A 20,807-nucleotide genomic window follows, 5' to 3' on the forward strand; every position below is an offset into this window, starting at 1 on the left:
GCCAACACCCCCATTCTGAATGACACTGGCCAACACCCCCATCCTGAATGACACTGGCCAACGCCCCCATCCTGAATGACACTGGCCAACACCCCCATTTTGAATGACACTGGCCAACACCCCCATTTTGAATGACACTGGCCAACACCCCATCCTGAATGACACTGGCCAACACCCCATCCTGAATGACACTGGCCAACACCCCCATCCTGAATGACACTGGCCAACACCCCATCCTGAATGACACTGGCCAACACCCCATCCTGAATGACACTGGCCAACACCCCCATCCTGAATGACACTGGCCAACACCCCCATTCTGAATGACACTGGCCAACGCCCCCATCCTGAATGACACCCCATTCTGAATGACACTGGCCAACACCCCCATTCTGAATGACACTGGCCAACACCCCCATCCTGAATGACACTGGCCAACACCCCATCCTGAATGACACTGGCCAACACCCCCATCCTGAATGACACTGGCCAACACCCCCATTTTGAATGACACTGGCCAACACCCCCATTTTGAATGACACTGGCCAACACCCCCATCCTGAATGACACTGGCCAACACCCCCATCCTGAATGACACTGGCCAACACCCCCATCCCGAATGACACTGGCCAACACCCCCATCCTGAATGACACTGGCCAACACCCCCATCCTGAATGACACTGGCCAACACCCCCATCCTGAATGACACTGGTCATCTCTTAACTCTGCCTCCATTGTGAATGTTAGGAAGCCTTGTCCCACTGTGACCATGCAGCCCCTCAGGCTGATGAAGAAACACCTTCTTGTTGGCTTCGCGATTCTATTTGCATTGTGTGTCGGGTGTCGCCGAATGTGGGTCTTCCTCCTTGTTAGTTTCCCCCGTCCTGTTTTTGATTGATTAGGATCCCCTATTAGCCGACGCCAGTGGAGACAGCAGGGGTCAGGGGTCAGACACATGACCAAAAACACATCACAGACAAAACACTTCACACCCATTTAAACAACATTCACTGTGTGTGTGTGTGTGTGTGTGTGTGTGTGTGTGTGTGTGTGTGTGTGTGTGTGTGTGTGTGTGTGTGTGTGTGTCAGTTCCACATGTCAGTACACACAACACACAGATCCCACTGTTGAAGCAGTCAGATGGGTCTGGATCATAAAGCCATTCATTCTGTTGACTGTCCGTTGGTCCATCTACGTTGACAGTACAGTGGTGTCACCGTCACCCATACCCATGGATTCACCCACACCCATCGATTCACCCATACCCATGGATTCACCCATAACCATGGATTCACCCATAACCATGGATTCACCCATACCCATGGATTCACCCATACCCATGGATTCACCCATACCCATGGATTCACCCATACCCATGGATTCACCCATACCCATGGATTCACCCATACCCATCGATTCACCCATACCCATGGATTCACCCATACCCATGGATTCACCCACACCCATCGATTCACCCATACCCATGGATTCACCCATACCCATGGATTCACCCACACCCATCGATTCACCCATACCCATGGATTCACCCACACCCATCGATTCACCCATACCCATGGATTCACCCATACCCATGGATTCACCCATACCCATGGATTCACCCATACCCATGGATTCACCCACACCCATCGATTCACCCATACCCATGGATTCACCCACACCCATCGATTCACCCATACCCATGGATTCACCCATACCCATCGATTCACCCATACCCATGGATTCACCCATACCCATGGATTCACCCATACCCATGGATTCACCCATACCCATCGATTCACCCATGGATTCACCCATACCCATGGATTCACCCATGGATTCACCCACACCCATCGATTCACCATACCCATGGATTCACCCATACCCATGGATTCACCCATGGATTCACCCATACCCATGGATTCACCCATGGATTCACCCACACCCATCGATTCACCCATACCCATGGATTCACCCATACCCATGGATTCACCCATACCCATGGATTCACCCATACCCATGGATTCACCCATACCCATCGATTCACCCATACCCATGGATTCACCATACCCATGGATTCACCATACCCATGGATTCACCATACCCATGGATTCACCCATACCCATGGATTCACCCATACCCATGGATTCACCATACCCATGGATTCACCCATACCCATGGATTCACCCATGGATTCACCCATAACCATGGATTCACCCATGGATTCACCCATAACCATGGATTCACCCATACCCATGGATTCACCCATACCCATGGATTCACCCATACCCATGGATTCACCCACCCATGGATTCACCCACACCCATCGATTCACCCATACCCATGGATTCACCCATACCCATGGATTCACCCATACCCATGGATTCACCCATACCCATCGATTCACCCATACCCATGGATTCACCCATACCCATGGATTCACCCATACCCATGGATTCACCCATACCCATGGATTCACCCATACCCATGGATTCACCCATACCCATGGATTCACCCATACCCATGGATTCACCCATACCCATGGATTCACCCATACCCATGGATTCACCCATACCCATGGATTCACCCATACCCATGGATTCACCCATACCCATGGATTCACCCATACCCATGGATTCACCCATACCCATGGATTCACCCATACCCATGGATTCACCCATACCCATGGATTCACCCATACCCATGGATTCACCATACCCATGGATTCACCCATACCCATGGATTCACCCATACCCATGGATTCACCCATACCCATGGATTCACCCATACCCATGGATTCACCCATACCCATGGATTCACCCATACCCATGGATTCACCCATACCCATGGATTCACCCATACCCATGGATTCACCCATACCCATGGATTCACCCATACCCATGGATTCACCCCATACCCATGGATTCACCATACCCATGGATTCACCATACCCATGGATTCACCATACCCATGGATTCACCATACCCATGGATTCACCCATACCCATGGATTCACCCATACCCATGGATTCACCATACCCATGGATTCACCATACCCATGGATTCACCATACCCATGGATTCACCCATACCCATGGATTCACCATACCCATGGATTCACCCATACCCATGGATTCACCCATACCCATGGATTCACCCATACCCATGGATTCACCATACCCATGGATTCACCATACCCATGGATTCACCCATACCCATGGATTCACCATACCCATGGATTCACCCATACCCATGGATTCACCATACCCATGGATTCACCATACCCATGGATTCACCATACCCATGGATTCACCATACCCATGGATTCACCCATACCCATGGATTCACCATACCCATGGATTCACCCATACCCATGGATTCACCCATACCCATGGATTCACCCATACCCATGGATTCACCCATACCCATGGATTCACCATACCCATGGATTCACCATACCCATGGATTCACCCATACCCATGGATTCACCATACCCATGGATTCACCATACCCATGGATTCACCCATACCCATGGATTCACCCATACCCATGGATTCACCATACCCATGGATTCACCATACCCATGGATTCACCCATACCCATGGATTCACCCATACCCATGGATTCACCCATAACCATGGATTCACCCATCGATTCACCCATACCCATGGATTCACCCATACCCATGGATTCACCCATAACCATGGATTCACCCATCGATTCACCCATACCCATGGATTCACCCATACCCATGGATTCACCCATAACCATGGATTCACCCATCGATTCACCCATACCCATGGATTCACCCATACCCATGGATTCACCCATACCCATGGATTCACCCATAACCATGGATTCACCCATAACCATGGATTCACCCATCGATTCACCCATACCCATGGATTCACCCATACCCATCGATTCACCCATACCCATGGATTCACCCATACCCATGGATTCACCCATCGATTCACCCATACCCATGGATTCACCCATACCCATGGATTCACCCATAACCATGGATTCACCCATCGATTCACCCATACCCATGGATTCACCCATACCCATGGATTCACCCATAACCATGGATTCACCCATCGATTCACCCATACCCATGGATTCACCCATACCCATGGATTCACCCATAACCATGGATTCACCCATCGATTCACCCATACCCATGGATTCACCCATACCCATGGATTCACCCATACCCATGGATTCACCCATAACCATGGATTCACCCATGGATTCACCCATACCCATGGATTCACCCATACCCATGGATTCACCCATACCCATGGATTCACCCATACCCATGGATTCACCCATAACCATGGATTCACCCATCGATTCACCCATACCCATGGATTCACCCATACCCATGGATTCACCCATACCCATGGATTCACCCATAACCATGGATTCACCCATCGATTCACCCATACCCATGGATTCACCCATACCCATGGATTCACCCATACCCATGGATTCACCCATAACCATGGATTCACCCATCGATTCACCCATACCCATGGATTCACCCATACCCATGGATTCACCCATACCCATGGATTCACCCATACCCATGGATTCACCCATCGATTCACCCATACCCATGGATTCACCCATACCCATGGATTCACCCATACCCATGGATTCACCCATACCCATGGATTCACCCATAACCATGGATTCACCCATACCCATGGATTCACCCATCGATTCACCCATACCCATGGATTCACCCATACCCATGGATTCACCCATACCCATGGATTCACCCATACCCATGGATTCACCCATACCCATCGATTCACCCATCGATTCACCCATACCCATGGATTCACCCATACCCATGGATTCACCCATACCCATGGATTCACCCATACCATGGATTCACCCATAACCATGGATTCACCCATACCCATGGATTCACCCATACCCATGGATTCACCCATACCCATGGATTCACCCATACCCATGGATTCACCCATACCCATGGATTCACCCATACCATGGATTCACCCATACCCATGGATTCACCCATACCCATGGATTCACCCATACCCATGGATTCACCCATACCCATGGATTCACCCATAGCCATGGATTCACCCATAACCATGGATTCACCATACCCATGGATTCACCCATAACCATGGATTCACCCATAACCATGGATTCACCCATAACCATGGATTCACCCATACCCATGGATTCACCCATAACCATGGATTCACCCATAACCATGGATTCACCCATACCCATGGATTCACCCATACCCATGGATTCACCCATACCCATGGATTCACCCATACCCATGGATTCACCCATACCCATGGATTCACCCATACCCATGGATTCACCCATACCCATGGATTCACCCATAGCCATGGATTCACCCATAACCATGGATTCACCATAACCATGGATTCACCCATAACCATGGATTCACCCATAACCATGGATTCACCCATAACCATGGATTCACCCATACCCATGGATTCACCCATAACCATGGATTCACCCATACCCATGGATTCACCCATACCCATCGATTCACCCATACCCATCGATTCACCCATACCCATCGATTCACCCATACCAATCGATTCACCCACACCCATCGATTCACCCACACCCATCGATTCACCCACACCAATCGATTCACCCACACCCATCGATTCACCCACACCCATCGATTCACCCATACCAATCGATTCACCCATACCAATCGATTCACCCATACCAATCGATTCACCCACACCAATCGATTCACCCACACCCATCGATTCACCCACACCCATCGATACACCCATCGATTCACCCATACCAATCGATTCACCCATACCCATCGATTCACCCACACCCAGTTTTGACTCAGAGAGCTTCTCTTCTTCTCCTGCTCCAAACCATGCAGTGATCTACCACCACACTATCAATTAGAGGGGAGATCTATATAGCACAATGTTGAATTTCACCCCGTCTCATAATGGAATGGTTTAGACCGTTTGGAAGTTTTGACTCAGAGAGCTTCTCTTCTCCTGCTCCAACCATGCAGTGATCTACCACCACACTATCAATTAGAGGGGGAGATCTATATAGCACAACGTTGAATTTCACCCCCCCGTCTCATAATGGAATGGTTTAGACCGTTTGGAAGTTTTGACTCGGAGAGCTTCTCTTCTTCTAATATATAATATAATAATATATTCTTCTCCTGCTCCAACCATGCAGTGAGGTCGCTGTCCTCCTGTTCTCCTGTTCTCCTTGTTTCAAGCAAAACTAACAAAACCATTGGCGATGGTGAACCTGATCGATCTACATACAGATGTAGTGTAAATATATAGGACCGTTGTCATTTCTACCCGTCCAGGGGTTTCTAATGCTGAGATGCGTATGGAGAAACCCCTGCCCTGGAGCTAGATACGTATGGAATCATCTCGAAAAGGAGAGATCACATCCCGATTAGCATGTTGTGTTTATACTACCAGGTGTCCTCCAGGTGTTTATACTACCAGGTGTCCTCCAGGTGTTTATACTACCAGGTGTCCTCCAGGTGTTTATACTACCAGGTGTCCTCCAGGTGTTTAGACTACCAGGTGTCCTCCAGGTGTTTATACTACCAGGTGTCCTCCAGGTGTTTAGACTGCCAGGTGTCCTCCAGGTGTTTAGACTACCAGGTGTCCTCCAGGTGTTTATACTACCAGGTGTCCTCCAGGTGTTTATACTACCAGGTGTCCTCCAGGTGTTTATACTACCAGGTGTCCTCCAGGTGTTTATACTACCAGGTGTCCTCCAGGTGTTTATACTACCAGGTGTCCTCCAGGTGTTTAGACTACCAGGTGTCCTCCAGGTGTTTATACTACCAGGTGTCCTCCAGGTGTTTAGACTGCCAGGTGTCCTCCAGGTGTTTAGACTGCCAGGTGTCCTCCAGGTGTTTAGACTGCCAGGTGTCCTCCAGGTGTTTATACTGCCAGGTGTCCTCCAGGTGTTTATACTACCAGGTGTCCTCCAGGTGTTTATACTACCAGGTGTCCTCCAGGTTTTTAGACTGCCAGGTGTCCTCCAGGTGTTTAGACTACCAGGTGTCCTCCAGGTTTTTAGACTGCCAGGTGTCCTCCAGGTGTTTAGACTACCAGGTGTCCTCCAGGTGTTTATACAACTAGGTGTCCTCCAGGTGTTTAGACTACCAGGTGTTTAGACTACCAGGTGTTTAGACTACCAGGTGTTTATACTACCAGGTGTTTAGACTACCAGGTGTCCTCCAAGTGTTTAGACTACCAGGTGTCCTCCAGGTGTTTAGACTACCAGGTGTCCTCCAGGTGTTTAGACTACCAGGTGTCCTCCAGGTGTTTAGACTACCAGGTGTCCTCCAGGTGTTTAGACTACCAGGTGTCCTCCAGGTGTTTAGACTACCAGGTGTCTTCCGGGTGTTTAGACTACCAGGTGTCCTCCAAGTGTTTAGACTACCAGGTGTCCTCCAGGTGTTTAGACTACCAGGTGTCCTCCAGGTGTTTAGACTACCAGGTGTCCTCCAGGTGTTTAGACTACCAGGTGTCCTCCAGGTGTTTAGACTACCAGGTGTCCTCCAGGTGTTTATACTACCAGGTGTCCTCCAGGTGTTTAGACTACCAGGTTTATACTATACTACCAGGCGTTTAGACTACCAGGTGTTTATACTACCAGGTGTTTATACTACCAGGTGTCCTCCAGGTGTTTAGACTACCAGGTGTTTATACTACCAGGCGTTTAGACTACCAGGTGTTTATACTACCAGGTGTTTATACTACCAGGTGTCCTCCAGGTGTTTAGACTACCAGGTGTCCTCCAGGTGTTTAGACTTCCAGGTGTTTAGACTACCAGGTGTTTAGTCTACCAGGTGTCCTCCAGGTGTTTATACTACCAGGTGTTTAGACTACCAGGTGTCCTCCAGGTGTTTATACTACCAGGTGTTTATACTACCAGGTGTTTATACTACCAGGTGTCCTCCAGGTGTTTATACTACCAGGTGTTTATACTACCAGGTGTCTTCCAGGTGTTTATACTACCAGGTGTTTATACTACCAGGCGTTTAGACTACCAGGTGTCCTCCAGGTGTTTATACTACCAGGTGTTTATACTACCAGGTGTTTATACTACCAGGTGTCCTCCAGGTGTTTATACTACCAGGTGTCCTCCAGGTGTTTATACTACCAGGTGTCCTCCAGGTGTTTAGACTACCAGGTGTCCTCCAGGTGTTTATACTACCAGGTGTCCTCCAGGTGTTTAGACTACCAGGTGTTTATACTACCAGGTGTTTAGACTACCAGGTGTTTATACTACCAGGTGTTTATACTACCAGGTGTCCTCCAGGTGTTTATGCTACCAGGTGTCCTCCAGGTGTTTATACTACCAGGTGTCCTCCAGGTGTCTATACTACCAGGCGTTTAGACTACCAGGTGTCCTCCAGGTGTTTATACTACCAGGTGTCCTCCAGGTGTTTAGACTTCCAGGTGTTTATACTACCAGGTGTTTATACTACCAGGTGTTTATACTACCAGGTGTCCTCCAGGTGTTTATGCTACCAGGTGTCCTCCAGGTGTTTATGCTACCAGGTGTTTAGACTACCAGGTGTTTATACTACCAGGTGTTTAGACTACCAGGTGTCCTCCAGGTGTTTAGACTACCAGGTGTCCTCCAGGTGTTTAGACTACCAGGTGTCCTCCAGGTGTTTAGACTTCCAGGTGTTTAGACTACCAGGTGTTTAGACTACCAGGTGTCCTCCAGGTGTTTAGACTACCAGGTGTTTAGACTACCAGGTGTTTAGACTACCAGGTGTTTAGACTACCAGGTGTTTAGACTACCAGGTGTCCTCCAGGTGTTTAGACTACCAGGTGTCCTCCAGGTGTTTAGACTACCAGGTGTCCTCCAGGTGTTTAGACTACCAGGTGTCCTCCAGGTGTTTAGACTACCAGGTGTCCTCCAGGTGTTTAGACTACCAGGTGTCCTCCAGGTGTTTAGACTACCAGGTGTCCTCCAGGTGTTTAGACTACCAGGTGTCTTCCGGGTGTTTAGACTACCAGGTGTCCTCCAGGTGTTTAGACTACCAGGTGTCCTCCAGGTGTTTAGACTACCAGGTGTCCTCCAGGTGTTTAGACTACCAGGTGTCCTCCAGGTGTTTAGACTACCAGGTGTCCTCCAGGTGTTTATACTACCAGGTGTCCTCCAGGTGTTTATACTACCAGGCGTTTAGACTACCAGGTGTTTATACTACCAGGTGTTTAGACTACCAGGTGTCCTCCAGGTGTTTAGACTACCAGGTGTCCTCCAGGTGTTTAGACTTCCAGGTGTTTATACTACCAGGTGTTTAGACTACCAGGTGTCCTCCAGGTGTTTATACTACCAGGTGTTTAGACTACCAGGTGTTTAGACTACCAGGTGTCCTCCAGGTGTTTATACTACCAGGTGTTTATACTACCAGGTGTCCTCCAGGTGTTTAGACTACCAGGTGTTTAGACTACCAGGAGTTTAGACTACCAGGTGTCCTCCAGGTGTTTATACTACCAGGTGTTTATACTACCAGGTGTTTATACTACCAGGTGTCCTCCAGGTGTTTATACTACCAGGTGTCCTCCAGGTGTTTATACTACCAGGTGTCCTCCAGGTGTTTAGACTACCAGGTGTCCTCCAGGTGTTTATACTACCAGGTGTCCTCCAGGTGTTTAGACTACCAGGTGTTTAGACTACCAGGTGTTTATACTACCAGGTGTTTATACTACCAGGTGTCCTCCAGGTGTTTATGCTACCAGGTGTCCTCCAGGTGTTTATACTACCAGGTGTCCTCCAGGTGTCTATACTACCAGGCGTTTAGACTACCAGGTGTCCTCCAGGTGTTTATACTACCAGGTGTCCTCCAGGTGTTTAGACTTCCAGGTGTTTATACTACCAGGTGTTTATACTACCAGGTGTTTATACTACCAGGTGTTTATACTACCAGGTGTCCTCCAGGTGTCTATACTACCAGGTGTCCTCCAGGTGTCTATACTACCAGGTGTCCTCCAGGTGTTTATACTACCAGGTGTCCTCCAGGTGTTTAGACTACCAGGTGTCCTCCAGGTGTTTAGACTACCAGGTGTCCTCCAGGTGTTTAGACTACCAGGTGTCCTCCAGGTGTTTAGACTACCAGGTGTCCTCCAGGTGTTTAGACTACCAGGTGTCCTCCAGGTGTTTAGACTACCAGGTGTCCTCCAGGTGTTTAGACTACCAGGTGTCCTTTTTACCATTGACACCCATCATGTATATCCACGTTCTATGTGCATTATTGATGATGCTAACGCAAGCTCTCTCCTCTCCAGGTCAGACTAGCTGTTATTGATCAACCCTCTCCTCTCCAGATCAGCCGTATAGAGTACATCCACTCTAAGAACTTCATCCACAGAGACGTGAAGCCTGACAACTTCCTGATGGGCCTGGGCAAGAAGGGCAACCTGGTGTACATCATCGACTTTGGCCTGGCCAAGAAGTACCGCGACGCCCGCACACACCAGCACATCCCCTACCGCGAGAACAAGAACCTGACCGGCACCGCGCGCTACGCATCCATCAACACACACCTGGGAATCGGTAGGATATATACACTATATGTACAAAAGTATGTGGACAACCCTTTAAATTAGTGGATTCGGCTATTTCAGCCACACCCTTTGCTGACAGGTGTATAAAATCGAGCACACAGCCATGCGATCTCCATAGACAAACATTGGCAGTAGAATAGCTCAGTGACTTTCAAAGTGGCACCATCATAGGATGCCACCTTGCCAACTAGTCAGTTCATCAAATTTCTGACCTGCTACGTTTACCCCGGTCAACTGTAAGTGCTGTTATTGTGAAGTGGAAACGTCTAGGAGCCACAATGGCTCAACCGTCTCTCCTCTTTCCCTCTCTTTTCTCTCTCTCTCCCTCTCTTTTCTCTCTCTCTCCCTCTCTTTTCTCTCTCTCTCCCTCTCTTCTCTCTCCCTCTCCTCTTTCCCTCTCTTTTCTCTCCTCTTTCCCTCTCTTTTCTCTCTCTCTCCCTCTCTTCTCTCTCCCTCTCTCTCCCTCTTCCCCTCTTCTTTTTCTCTCCTCTTTCCCTCTCTTTTCTCTCCTCTTTCCCTCTCTTTTCTCTCTCTCTCTCTCTCCTTCTCCCTCTCTTCTCCCTCTCTTCTCCCTCTCTTCTCCCTCTCTTCTCTCTCTCCCTCTTCTCTCTCTCCCTCTCTTCTCTCTCTCCCTCTCTTCTCTCTCTCCCTCTCTTTTCTCTCTCCCTCTCTTCTCCCTCTCTTCTCTCTCTCCCTCTCTTCTCCCTCTCTTCTCTCCTCTTTCCCTCTCTTTTCTCTCCTCTTTCCTTCTCTTTTCTCTCCTCTTTCCTTCTCTTTTCTCTCCTCTCTCTTCTCTCTCTCCCTCTCTTCTCTCTCCCCCTCTCTTTTCTCTCTCTCTCTCCCACTCTTCTCTCTCCCTCTCCTCTCTCTCCCTCTCTTCTCCCTTCTCCCTCTCTTCTCTCTCTCTCTCTCCCTCTCTTTTCTCTCCTCTCTCCCTCTCTTCTCTCTCCCCTCTCTTCTCTCTCTCCCTCTCTCTCTCCTCTTTCCCTCTCTTTTCTCTCTCTCTCTCCCACTCTCTTTTCTCTCTCTCTCTCCCACTCTTCTCTCTCCCTCTCCTCTCTCTCCCTCTCTTCTCCCTTCTCCCTCTCTTCTCTCTCTCTCTCCCTCTCTTCTCTCTCCTCTACAGAGCAGTCTCGTCGTGATGACCTGGAGTCTCTTGGCTATGTCCTGATGTACTTCAACCTGGGCAGTCTGCCCTGGCAGGGCCTGAAGGCTGCCACTAAGAGACAGAAGTACGAACGCATCAGTGAGAAGAAGATGTCTACCCCCATCGAGGTCCTCTGTAAAGGATATCCATGTGAGTAGACCTGTCTGTGGCTGGAAGTTGATGGGGTTTTCTGAAGTCAAAACAGGTCGTTTTTACATAGTAGATCCTTGTACATATAGTATTTCCACTCCCGGTCTTTGAAAGTGGATAGGGTTAGGAGTTTATCCTGATCATGTGACCTAACCAGGAAGAAAGCTGATCACATTCAGACGATCTGTTTGTAGTGTATGTCTTGGAGACTAGAGGATTCACATTCAGGCATTTTATTCCACATATATATATTATACAACTAGATGTATAAAAAGAGCTGTATCTCGACCCATCCTCTCCTTCCTCCTCTCAGGGGAGTTTACCACGTCCAGTTGTGTAATAATTAAAGAGCTGTATCTCCACCCATCCTCTCCTCTCAGGGAGTTTACCACGTCCAGTTGTATAATAATTAAAGAGCTGTATCTTGACCCATCCTCTCCACCTCAGGGAGTTTACCACGTCCAGTTGTATAATAATTAAAGAGCTGTATCTCCACCATCCTCCTCTCAGGGAGTTTACCACGTCCAGTTGTATAATAATTAAAGAGCTGTATCTCCACCCATCCTCTCCTCTCAGGGGAGTTTACCACGTCCAGTTGTATAATAATTAAAGAGCTGTATCTCGACCCATCCTCTCCTCTCAGGGGAGTTTACCACGTCCAGTTGTATAATAATTAAAGAGCTGTATCTTGACCTCTCCTCTCAGGGGAGTTTACCACGTCCAGTTGTATAATAATTAAAGAGCTGTATCTCGACCTCTCCTCTCAGGGGAGTTTACCACGTCCAGTTGTATAATAATTAAAGAGCTGTATCTTGACCTCTCCTCTCAGGGGAGTTTACCACGTCCAGTTGTATAATAATTAAAGAGCTGTATCTCCACCCATCCTCTCCTCTCAGGGGAGTTTACCACGTCCAGTTGTATAATAATTAAAGAGCTGTATCTTGACCTCTCCTCTCAGTGGAGTTTACCACGTCCAGTTGTATAATAATTAAAGAGCTGTATCTTGACCCATCCTCCTCCTCCTCTCAGGGAGTTTACCACGTCCAGTTGTATAATAATTAAAGAGCTGTATCTTGACCCATCCTCTCCTCTCAGTGGAGTTTACCACGTCCAGTTGTATAATAATTAAAGAGCTGTATCTTGACCTCTCCTCTCCTCTCAGTGGAGTTTACCACGTCCAGTTGTATAATAATTAAAGAGCTGTATCTTGACCCATCCTCTCCTCTCAGGGGAGTTTACCACGTCCAGTTGTATAATAATTAAAGAGCTGTATCTCCACCCATCCTCTCCTCTCAGTGGAGTTTACCACGTCCAGTTGTATAATAATTAAAGAGCTGTATCTTGACCCATCCTCTCCTCTCAGTGGAGTTTACCACGTCCAGTTGTATAATAATTAAAGAGCTGTATCTCCACCCATCCTCTCCTCTCAGTGGAGTTTACCACGTCCAGTTGTATAATAATTAAAGAGCTGTATCTTGACCCATCCTCTCCTCTCAGTGGAGTTTACCACGTCCAGTTGTATAATAATTAAAGAGCTGTATCTTGACCCATCCTCTCCTCTCAGTGGAGTTTACCACGTCCAGTTGTATAATAATTAAAGAGCTGTATCTTGACCTCTCCTCTCCTCTCAGGGGAGTTTACCACGTCCAGTTGTATAATAATTAAAGAGCTGTATCTCGACCCATCCTCTCCTCTCAGGGGAGTTTACCACGTCCAGTTGTATAATAATTAAAGAGCTGTATCTCCACCCATCCTCTCCTCTCAGTGGAGTTTACCACGTCCAGTTGTATAATAATTAAAGAGCTGTATCTTGACCCATCCTCTCCTCTCAGTGGAGTTTACCACGTCCAGTTGTATAATAATTAAAGAGCTGTATCTTGACCCATCCTCTCCTCTCAGTGGAGTTTACCACGTCCAGTTGTATAATAATTAAAGAGCTGTATCTTGACCCATCCTCTCCTCTCAGTGGAGTTTACCACGTCCAGTTGTATAATAATTAAAGAGCTGTATCTTGACCCATCCTCTCCTCTCAGGGGAGTTTACCACGTCCAGTTGTATAATAATTAAAGAGCTGTATCTTGACCCATCCTCTCCTCTCAGGGGAGTTTACCACGTCCAGTTGTATAATAATTAAAGAGCTGTATCTTGACCCATCCTCTCCTCTCAGTGGAGTTTACCACGTCCAGTTGTATAATAATTAAAGAGCTGTATCTTGACCTCTCCTCTCCTCTCAGTGGAGTTTACCACGTCCAGTTGTATAATAATTAAAGAGCTGTATCTCGACCCATCCTCTCCTCTCAGTGGAGTTTACCACGTCCAGTTGTATAATAATTAAAGAGCTGTATCTCGACCCATCCTCTCCTCTCAGTGGAGTTTACCACGTCCAGTTGTATAATAATTAAAGAGCTGTATCCTGACCCATCCTCTCCTCTCAGTGGAGTTTACCACGTCCAGTTGTATAATAATTAAAGAGCTGTATCTCGACCCATCCTCTCCTCTCAGTGGAGTTTACCACGTCCAGTTGTATAATAATTAAAGAGCTGTATCCTGACCCATCCTCTCCTCTCAGTGGAGTTTACCACGTCCAGTTGTATAATAATTAAAGAGCTGTATCTCCACCCATCCTCTCCTCTCAGTGGAGTTTAACACGTCCAGTTGTATAATAATTAAAGAGCTGTATCTCGACCCATCCTCTCCTCTCAGTGGAGTTTACCACGTCCAGTTGTATAATAATTAAAGAGCTGTATCTTGACCTCTCCTCTCCTCTCAGTGGAGTTTACCACGCCCAGTTGTATAATAATTAAAGAGCTGTATCTCCACCCATCCTCTCCTCTCAGTGGAGTTTACCACGCCCAGTTGTATAATAATTAAAGAGCTGTATCTCCACCCATCCTCTCCTCTCAGGGGAGTTTACCACGTCCAGTTGTATAATAATTAAAGAGCTGTATCTCCACCCATCCTCTCCTCTCAGTGGAGTTTACCACGTCCAGTTGTATAATAATTAAAGAGCTGTATCTTGACCCTCCTCTCCTCTCAGTGGAGTTTACCACGTCCAGTTGTATAATAATTAAAGAGCTGTATCTCACCCATCCTCTCCTCTCAGTGGAGTTTACCACGTCCAGTTGTATAATAATTAAAGAGCTGTATCTTGACCTCTCCTCTCCTCTCAGTGGAGTTTACCACGTCCAGTTGTATAATAATTAAAGAGCTGTATCTCCACCCATCCCTCTCCTCTCAGTGGAGTTTACCACGTCCAGTTGTATAATAATTAAAGAGCTGTATCCTGACCCATCCTCTCCTCTCAGTGGAGTTTACCACGTCCAGTTGTATAATAATTAAAGAGCTGTATCTTGATCCATCCTCTCCTCTCAGGGAGTTTACCACGTCCAGTTGTATAATAATTAAAGAGCTGTATCTCGACCCATCCTCTCCTCTCAGGGAGTTTACCACGTCCAGTTGTATAATAATTAAAGAGCTGTATCTCCACCCATCCTCTCCTCTCAGGGAGTTTACCACGTCCAGTTGTATAATAATTAAAGAGCTGTATCTTGACCCATCCTCTCCTCTCAGTGGAGTTTACCACGCCCAGTTGTATAATAATTAAAGAGCTGTATCTTGACCCATCCTCTCCTCTCAGGGGAGTTTACCACGCCCAGTTGTATAATAATTAAAGAGCTGTATCTTGACCCATCCTCTCCACCTCAGGGGAGTTTACCACCGTCCAGTTGTATAATAATTAAAGAGCTGTATCTCCACCCATCCTCTCCTCTCAGGGGAGTTTACCACGTCCAGTTGTATAATAATTAAAGAGCTGTATCTCGACCCATCCTCTCCTCTCAGTGGAGTTTACCACGTCCAGTTGTATAATAATTAAAGAGCTGTATCTCCATCCATCCTCTCCTCTCAGGGGAGTTTACCACGTCCAGTTGTATAATAATTAAAGAGCTGTATCTTGACCCATCCTCTCCTCTCAGGGGAGTTTAACACGTCCAGTTGTATAATAATTAAAGAGCTGTATCTCGACCTCTCCTCTCAGTGGAGTTTACCACGTCCAGTTGTATAATAATTAAAGAGCTGTATCTTGACCTCTCCTCTCAGGGGAGTTTACCACGTCCAGTTGTATAATAATTAAAGAGCTGTATCTTGACCCATCCTCTCCTCTCAGGGGAGTTTACCACGCCCAGTTGTATAATAATTAAAGAGCTGTATCTTGACCCATCCTCTCCTCTCAGGGAGTTTACCACTCCAGTTGTCAGTGCTGTATCTCCACCCAAGGGTCCTCCTCTCAGGGGAGTTTACCACGCCCAGTTGTATAATAATTAAAGAGCTGTATCTTGACCCATCCTCTCCTCTCAGGGAGTTTACCACGTCCAGTTGTATAATAATTAAAGAGCTGTATCTTGACCCATCCTCTCTCTCAGGGGAGTTTACCACGTCCAGTTGTATAATAATTAAAGAGCTGTATCTGGGACCCATCCTCTCCTCTCAGGGAGTTTACCACGTCCAGTTGTATAATAATTAAAGAGCTGTATGGGACCCATCCTCTCTCCTCTCAGGGGAGTTTACCACGTCCAGTTGTATAATAATTAAAGAGCTGTATCTCCACCCATCCTCTCCTCTCAGTGGAGTTTACCACTCCAGTTGTATAATAATTAAAGAGCTGTATCTCGACCCATCCTCTCCTCTCAGTGGAGTTTACCACGTCCAGTTGTATAATAATTAAAGAGCTGTATCTTGACCTCTCCTCTCAGGGAGTTTACCACGCCCAGTTGTATAATAATTAAAGAGCTGTATCCTGACCCATCCTCTCCTTCCTCCTCACAGCGGAGTTTGCCACGTACCTGAACTTCTGACTCTCTGCGGTTCGATGACAAGCCCGACTACTGGTACCTCAGACAGCTGTTCAGGAACCTGTTCCACAGACAGGGCTTCTCCTCGACTACGTCTTCGACTGGAACATGCTCAAGTTTGTGAGTAACGTCTCTCTGCTAACGTCTCTGAGTCACCCCCCTTCGTTACATTGACCCGGCCTGGAGTCTTTTCATTACAATATCTCCTTTCTCCTGAAGTGTACACTGTTCACTACTTCTACAGTATCTCCTTTCTCCTGAAGTGTACACTCGTTCACTACTTCTACAGTATCTCCTTTCTCCTGAAGTGTACACTCGTTCACTACTTCTACAATATCTCCTTTCTCCTGAAGTGTACACTCGTTCACTACTTCCCACAAATCTGTAAAGCGTTGGGATTGGTGGAGACATGGGCTAGTGGGAGGTTCCACTGTATTTCTTCAAGTCAGTGATGTGAACCAGTGCACACTTTGGGAGGAAGGAGAGGTAACTGAGACACAGTAATGGAATGTCCACGGTGGCCATTTTGTTGGTCTACGAATAGCAGTGGTGTCCCTGGTAACGGCAGCCATTTTGAATGCTGATTGAGCAAATTCCTGGTCAATAAGATCCTCTAGTGTTGTTGTGGTAGTGAAGGGTTGGGAGGTGGGACAGTGTGACCGTTGTCTCCATGGTGTTGTGATAGTGAAGAGGTGGGACAGTGTGACCGTTGTCTCCATGGTGTTGTTGTGATAGTGAAGAGGTGGGACAGTGTGACCGTTGTCTCCATGGTGATGTTGTGATAGTGAAGAGGTGGGACAGTGTGACCGTTGTCTCCATGGTGATGTTGTGGTAGTGAAGAGGTGGGACAGTGTGACTGTTGTCTCCATGGTGATGTTGTGATAGTGAAGGGTTGGGAGGTAGGACAGTGTGACCGTTGTCTCCATGGTGATGTTGTGATAGTGAAGAGGTGGGACAGTGTGACTGTTGTCTCCATGGTGATGTTGTGGTAGTGAAGGGTTGGGACAGTGTGACTGTTGTCTCCATGGTGATGTTGTGGTATTGGGTTGGGGTTGGGACAGTGTGACTGTTGTCTCCATGGTGATGTTGTGGTATTGAAGGGTTGGGACAGTGTGACTGTTGTCTCCATGATGTTGTTGTGATAGTGAAGGGTTGGGAGGTGGGACAGTGTGACTCTTGTCTCCTTGGTGATGTGATAGTGAAGAGGTGGGAGGTGGGACAGTGTGACCGTTGTCTCCATGGTGATGTTGTGATAGTGAAGAGGTGTGACCGTTGTCTCCATGGTGATGTTGTGATAGTGAAGAGGTGGGACAGTGTGACCGTTGTCTCCATGGTGATGTTGTGATAGTGAAGAGGTGGGACAGTGTGACCGTTGTCTCCATGGTGATGTTGTGATAGTGAAGAGGTGGGACAGTGTGACCGTTGTCTCCATGGTGATGTTGTGATAGTGAAGAGGTGGGACAGTGTGACCGTTGTCTCCATGGTGATGTTGTGATAGTGAAGAGGTGTGACCGTTGTCTCCATGGTGATGTTGTGATAGTGAAGAGGTGTGACCGTTGTCTCCATGGTGATGTTGTGATAGTGAAGAGGTGTGACCGTTGTCTCCATGGTGATGTTGTGATAGTGAAGAGGTGTGACCGTTGTCTCCATGGTGATGTGTGTCTCTGTGTGTCCAGGGCGCCAACAGGGCAGCGGAGGATGCAGAGAGGGAGAGGAGAGCTGGTGAGGACAGACTGAGACAGGGACAGGCCAGGGCCCTGCAGGGGCCAGGGGGATCCCCTCCGCCTCCGGACGACCCAGAGGAGCACAGGAAGCAGCCGCACCCGCACCCCTCACCCACCTCACACACAGGTTAGTGAAAACACACACACCCCTCACACACACCTCACACACAGGTTAGTGAAAACACTGAATTGGTTAAATTAAGGTTGATCACCAGGTATCTGTCCTCTACCCCACAGGTCTCCTCTAACCCCAGGTGTCTGTCCTCTACCCCAGGTATGGAGGCCTCTCCTAACCCCAGGTATCTGTCCTCTACCCCAGGTATGGAGGTCTCTCTCTCTAACCCCAGGTATCTGTCCTCTACCCCAGGTATGGAGGTCTCTCTCTCTAACCCCAGGTGTCTGTCCTCTACCCCAGGTATGGGAAATTCTCTAACCCCTGGTTATCTGTCCTCTATCCCAGGTATGGGAGGTCTTGATCTAACCCCAGGTGTCTGTCCTCTACCCCAGGTATGGAGGTCTCTCTCTCTCTCTAACCCCAGGTATCTGTCCTCTACCCCAGGTATGGAGGTCTCTCTCTAACCCCAGGTATCTGTCCTCTACCCCAGGTATGGGGGTCTCTCTCTATCTAACCCCAGGTATCTGTCCTCTATCCCAGGTATGGAGGCCTCTCTCTCTCTAACCCCAGGTATCTGTCCTCTAACCCAGGTATGGAGGCCTCTCTCTCTAACCCCAGTTATCTGTCCTCTACCCCAGGTATGGAGGAGTCTCTCTCTCTAACCCCAGGTATGGAGGTCTCTCTCTCTAACCCCAGGTATCTGTCCTCTATCCCAGGTATGGAGGTCTCTCTCTATCTAACCCCAGGTATCTGTCCTCTACCCCAGGTATGGGGGTCTCTCTCTAACCCCAGGTATCTGTCTATGGTATGGAGGTCTCTCTCTCTCTCTCTCTCTCTAACCCCAGGTATCTGTCCTCTATCCCAGGTATGGAGGTCTCTCTCTCTAACCCCAGGTATCTGTCCTCTATCCCAGGTATGGAGGTCTCTCTCTCTAACCCAGGTATCTGTCCTCTATCCCAGGTATGGAGGTCTCTCTCTCTAACCCCAGGTATCTGTCCTCTATCCCAGGTATGGAGGTCTCTCTCTAACCCCAGGTATCTGTCCTCTATCCCAGGTATGGAGGAGTCTCTCTCTCTCTCTAACCCCAGGTATCTGTCCTCTATCCCAGGTATGGAGGTCTCTCTCTCTCTAACCCCAGGTATCTGTCCTCTATCCCAGGTATGGAGCGAGAGAGGAAGGTCAGCATGCGTCTTCACCGTGGGCTCCTGTCAACATCTCCTCCTCAGACCTGACTGGACGACAGGACTCACGCATGTCCACCTCACAGGTTAGACACACAACACCCTGTATATCCACCTCACAGGTTAGACACACACAACACCCTGTATGTCCACCTCACAGGTTAGACACACACACAACACCCTGTATATCCACCTCACAGGTTAGACACACACAACACCCTGTATATCCACCTCACAGGTTAGACACACACAACACCCTGTATATCCACCTCACAGGTTAGACACACACAACACCCTGTATATCCACCTCACAGGTTAGACACACACACAACACCCTGTATATCCACCTCACAGGTTAGACACACAACACCCTGTATATCCACCTCACAGGTTAGACACACAACACCCTGTATGTCCACCTCACAGGTTAGACACACAACACCCTGTATATCCACCTCACAGGTTAGACACACAACACCCTGTATATCCACCTCACAGGTTAGACACACAACACCCTGTATATCCACCTCCCAGGTTAGACACACACAACACCCTGTATATCCACCTCACAGGTTAGACACACACAACACCCTGTATATCCACCTCACAGGTTAGACACACACACAACACCCTGTATATCCACCTCACAGGTTAGACACACACACACAACACCCTGTATATCCACCTCACAGGTTAGACACACACACACAACACCCTGTATATCCACCTCACAGGTTAGACACACACAACACCCTGTATATCCACCTCACAGGTTAGACACACAACACCCTGTATATCCACCTCACAGGTTAGACACACACACAACACCCTGTATATCCACCTCACAGGTTAGACACACAACACCCTGTATATCCACCTCACAGGTTAGACACACACAACACCCTGTATATCCACCTCACAGGTTAGACACACAACACCCTGTATATCCACCTCACAGGTTAGACACACACACAACACCTGTATATCCACCTCACAGGTTAGACACACACACAACACCCTGT

The 20,807-nt window shown here is 48.0% G+C and overlaps 1 pseudogene; it reads left to right on the forward strand.

Moving 5' to 3' along the window:
• Positions 1 to 18,965, forward strand: part of LOC127927254 (casein kinase I-like) — a 76,640-nt pseudogene extending 57,675 nt beyond the window's left edge.
• Positions 18,966 to 20,807: the final 1,842 nt, after the last annotated feature.

The sequence above is a fragment of the Oncorhynchus keta genome, unplaced genomic scaffold (assembly GCF_023373465.1).
Source record: "Oncorhynchus keta strain PuntledgeMale-10-30-2019 unplaced genomic scaffold, Oket_V2 Un_scaffold_1014_pilon_pilon, whole genome shotgun sequence".
Taxonomy (NCBI): Eukaryota; Metazoa; Chordata; class Actinopteri; order Salmoniformes; family Salmonidae; genus Oncorhynchus; species Oncorhynchus keta.